Below are 5488 nucleotides of genomic sequence, written 5' to 3' on the forward strand. Positions count from 1 at the left end.
CTGCCCCGGGCAGCGCTTCTGCGGGCGGAGCGGGACGGCGCAGCAGGCGGAGGGCGGCAGGCCGGGGTACAGGGCCGCGGAGTCACGGCCGGCTCGGTCCCTGCAGGACGCGGGGGCTGCCGGGGCTCAGCTGGCGGGGCTGAGGTGCCGAGCCATGGCAGGGAGCGCCGAGGGCAGGCGGCCGCAGGACTCAGTGCGAAGGTGCCGACGGTTTTATGTGGGACGGTGCCGCCTCCAGCAGCACCGGCAGCCCCGGGCGGGAAGGGCGGGCAGACTCCACCCCGGGCGGGACGGACGGACGGACGGACGGACGGATAGATAGACAGACACAGCGCGGGGAGGGTCCGCTCCTCTCATCTGGGCGCTGCAGGGCAGAGCCGCCTGGCTGCTGGGAAATCACCGCCCCGAGCGGGGAGAGCCCCGGCCTGAGGGGGACTGCGGCCATCCGCTGGACACCAGGGGCTGTGGGTGCCCGACGTGGCATAAACAAATGCGAATGTGTTACATGTGAGCGGTTGGGACCTCTGTGAATGCAGGGGCAGAAAGCCGGCAGCCGCTTTGCTTGCTCTCATGCCTGTCTTTAATGTCAGCGTTAATAAGGGCATTTGTCGCCACAGCCACCAAAGAGTAATCGAAGTTTGGCCTGTGTTGTAATGTTAAACACACATTGCATTCGAATCCCTCGAAACATGCTCTTGGACACAAATCTTTTACAGGTACAGACGAAGCAGAGACACAAGTAGCAAAACATAGTTCTTGTAGCCACTTGTTCTGCAAGTGGCATCGTGGAACGTTGTACGATACATTTTCCAAGTGCCGAAGGGGATCTACTGGGCTCCCCACTATCATTTGCTTCAATAAAAGATTTGGCAGCTTCTCTATAACAGTAGTTGAAACTATTGCCAAAGCCTTAATATTTGAGCTTTGGGGTTTTTTTTAACCTGTTTTTAATCACAATGTATTTAGTAAGACTGTCAGGTGGAAGAGTGCATCTGTTGAGCTCTGTCAATTAGTCACCCCCACAGTCTTCATAACATGCAGAGTGAATCTTGCCCGTGCATGCCATCTTTATTAAGAAGGGATTCACTTTTGCTCTAAGGTAATCATAACTTTCACTAGAAATAACTTTCAAATTAATTAACCCACATATGGGTTGAGCTGGCTTCAGAAAAAAGAGCTCTGACATAGCTTACCCAGAGACTATACCAAACTTTGGAAGTCTTACTTGCCTCGTGACCCATCCAACCTTGACCTCTGCCTGCAGTTCTCCTTTCCCTCTTTTTCATGCAAGGGATAAAACTCATGTAGTCCTGCAAAGTACTACCTCAGGCCTTCTCCTGATGGGATCCTGTGAACTAGGTTTAATTAGGCACAATTTAGTGAGCAGCTGCATCAGGCTATAGGGTTGTAAAAAGGTTGAAATCACAGTGCTGTTTTCTAATTAAGGACCTCTTGAATGCAGTAGGCAGCAACCAGAATCCCCCACTACAGTTAGTGTTTTGTTACTCCTCTGTTATAGGGGCAGAATTGGTCCAAGACTGGATTTTCCACGCAGCAGCAGTCTCATTTATGACAAAAAAAAGGTCTACATGATAGCTAAAGACATGGCATGTCTTGTGATAAGAAAACTGTAAGATTTTTCTGTAGCACACATTTTGCCACATTTTGAAAAGGTAAGATTTACTAATTGACTTTAGAGTGCAATATTTAAAATATGGAAAATATCAGTGTTTTGATATAAACTTGCCCTTTAAGGGAACAGGAGACTAGTAAAAGTGTAAAGTGTTTGGCCTGAAACATGGATCAGAAGGAAACAAGAGCACTGTATGTAGGTAAGGTAAATATTTTTGTTATTTACAGTATCAGTTACAATGAAGAGGTTGGGAAAAATGTTTCAAGTTACAAAGTAGTAAATAGTAAATACAAAATAATCTGTGAAGTACTGCTGTTACTAGTGTTGGACTACAGACTATTTCATAGTTCCGTTGGGTTCCTATTGTTATCTCTGTAGTCACACTTGGAGACTTCAAACACAGTATAGGAAAACAGGGCAAATATCAACAGATAAATACAGCCACCTCAGCTGGAGAGAGTTTGTCATTGAGGAGGAGTGTAAGGAATTTCACAGAATCTTTCCTAATTGGCTTATCAGTCTGCATCTTGTTCATTTAGGCTTAAAAATATAAAATAAATAAATCTGAAAGGCGTTTTCTGCTAACTGCTGTCTTGTAGCGAAAATATAACACATGAAATAATTTCTCTCAGAGAAGCATAGGTATAGTATGGGGTACTTCTCCCCCCAAAACTCATTATTCCAAAAAGAGAGTGATGCAGAGAGTAAGGTTAGGAATAAAAATGAAAGTCACAACAAGTATTGGGTGTGTTCCTCTTGGGTACAGTGAGTAAAGTTTCTTGGCTCAATGGTACTTGTTGAACACCTTTCACTAGAATTTGAATCCACTCAGAATTCAAATGTGGCACTAAAAGCTGTTTAAATGATAACTCGTTCCGTAATAGTCCTCCACTGCTTGGAAAAATGACCGTTTCGTGGGTTCTGAATCACCTCCGTCTGGTGGAAATGATGCTTTACTGCAGAGCTGGAAGGGAGGTGCCTCAAGACAAATCCAAAGCAGTGCAGCAAATGTTACTGGTGACTCAGTGGATCTCTGTTTTCTCTCTTGAGGGCCAAATAGTGTTTTTATGCAAGTCCCAAAGTACAGCAGAGCATGCAGTCACCATGTCCTTAAAAGAATATCAGGAGTTAGCTCCAAAACTCACCTACTGAAATCTAAACCCTCTTATTTTCTTTCTCACAATAGGAAAGAAGTTCTTGTTGCCTTTTTATGAAGTTAATTGTCCTTTTCTGCTTGCTTGTTTGCATCTCCTGGCATACATGCAGGGCAGGTCCCTGGCTGTTCCTACTTGTGCCTGGCTGCATATGTGCCATGGAGCCATGGATGCTGGGCTCTTCTGTACTGTATAGACCACATAGCTGTGGCAGAGAAATAGGATGGCACATGACAGTACACAGAATTAAAAGTTAAATGATGCTTTAATGTTGTTCTGGGGATCTAGATACTGCTGATAAAGGAAGTGCCATTTAAATGATATCTAAATCTAAATTTATGGGCCCATAACCATTAGAATACATACTTAATTGCTTGAACAGAAGAATATTTTCCACTCTGTCTTGTCCCAATCCATACTGGGTGATTATGTGGCAGCTCTTTAAATCTCTGTTTGTCTCTTAGTTAAAGTCGCAAAGTATTCTAATTCACACACGGTCCTAAATCCTGTTGTTCTAATTCATCTTGGTGTATTCATAAGTCTTATAAGTTTCTTTGGAGTGGATTTCTATGCAATTAAAATTTCTTGTTGTTTCTTTAGTGTGGTTAAAGATTAGAAACACTCACTGCTGTTATAACCTAACTATACAAATTGTGTAAGTTAAAGACCTTTTGACCTTGCCATTAATATAAATTCAGAGCACATGTTTAATATTCATCCTCAGTTCCTCGTAGGAGTATTTTGAAAAGAAATCCAACGTGTACTTTAAACTGGAGTAATAAACACTGTTTATTTATCAGATTGTTTTCATCTCATTTCCTGAACTAAACAGCTAAAGTCTGTTTGCACTCCTGACATTGCAAGTCTCACTAGCTGATCCAAGAGAACATCTGTCAGCTTGTTTTCAAGAATGGACACTGCAGAATAAAAGAAGAGGTGGGAGGAGAAATAAGACTTTCACAAACACATCAGTTCAAACAAAGTGAGAACTTTCTCAGCTGTCTTCATAAGCCAGGCAAGCTGTGCCCTAGAAATAGACTCTTAAGGACAATTTCTTTCTCTTTCCTCCATCCCCTAATAGTAACTGAAAAGCAGAAGTTATTTTTCTTTTTTGTGCTGCTGAAACTGATGCCAGTAAATAATCTTTGGAAATGTTAATGAATCCAAACATCTATTCAATAAATGCTCTGAAAGTACACTGAAAGCAAATTTAAAAATCCAGAGCTTTTTCTCCTCTAACATGTATTCAGCTATTCTGAACTCATTGCATTTGGCACAGGAGAAAAAAGGTAGGCTTTTGGCACAGAGACAGGATGATCTGAAGGAAATGCCACAGCCTGCTCTGTTCTTCACTCCCTTTCCAGCCAAAAGAACAGTTTGTGTTAGTATGTTTAAGGAGAGGAAATTGAGACTGTTAATAACAGAACTGGCCTAGAAATCATATGCTATAAATTTTGCCACGTCTTAACAGGCTTTTTCTAGTTGTGGAAGGGGGAATTGTATCTCAGATTTTATCGTTAAGTTATTCTGCAGTCAAAAGATAAGTGTATATTTGAGCAGGTGTTTGGGAACACAATAAGAATTTCTTTTTTTATTGGAAAATGCTGATTCATAAAAATGAAAGGTGTCCAGAGGAACAAAGCAAGATGACTTGTGTTTTGAAGAGCTGTTCGATGTGTGATGGTGTTTAAAAGGAGACAAGGGTAAGTCAAAATATATGTTTGAAGAGGGAAAAACAGAGAAGGAAAGAAGGAAAGAAAAGACTCCTTTGGTTTTTTCCTACATGAAATCCAAGGAGTAAAATTTCAGGCTTTCTTCCTGAGCTGTAGGAGACAATTCCAATTCTCTGATCTTTGTGATAAAGAGCAGGATTAGGCTTTGATGGTTTTGTGTTGTAGGTAAATATTCTATCTACACTGCAAAATTCAGTTTTCTTATATAGTATTAGAAGCTTTTGGTTTTTTGCAGGAGGAAAAAGACAGGAAAGGTCAAACACACCTAGGGGTGCAGGTTTCCTGCTTTGCAGCCTCCTCACGTTGCTGCACTGGGCAAGCTCAGGTGGCTTCTGAGGGAGCTTGGGAGGGCTCGGCAGAGCTAAGGCAGAGTCACTGCTCAGCAGAATACCAAAGTCTGTAGTTCTCTAAAAATACTGATCTACTGATCCTTACCTCCTGCTGGCCTCCAAAGAGAGAGCAGTGACAACAGCTATTATCAGTTCAGTATGTGTAGGGCTATCTGAAAGAAAGAGGAATCTCCTTCAAGTCAAACCACGCTTTTGTGGGTTCTTCAGACAAGACAGGCCCACACTGCATCTGCTCTAGCTCATAGATTTGTGTGTGTGTGATTTGAATTTGTGGAACCAGCAGTCACATGGAAGTGGTTGTGAGTCATAGAAACTCCTTATTCTAGTCATAAATAGCTACAGTGAATCGGAGGAAAAAACATACAAATGTAAATGGGGTTTTTCTTCTTTCCGCTCCATGTGCTGCTTTGCTGTTGAACAACTGCCTAGAACTTCAAATAGCTTAATCTCAGCTGATGTATCCCTGTGAATATACATATCCTGCAACATCCTGCTCATCAAAAAGGACAGTGCATTAAAGAGGAATTAATTTATATAGAATGAGTTAAAGGAGTCACTTTAAGATGTTTTGTACTTGGTTGCATTTCACCTTAGGACACTCTTAATGAACTGCCAGAA

The sequence above is a fragment of the Corvus moneduloides genome, chromosome 5, assembly GCF_009650955.1.
Source record: "Corvus moneduloides isolate bCorMon1 chromosome 5, bCorMon1.pri, whole genome shotgun sequence".
NCBI lineage: Eukaryota > Metazoa > Chordata > Aves > Passeriformes > Corvidae > Corvus > Corvus moneduloides.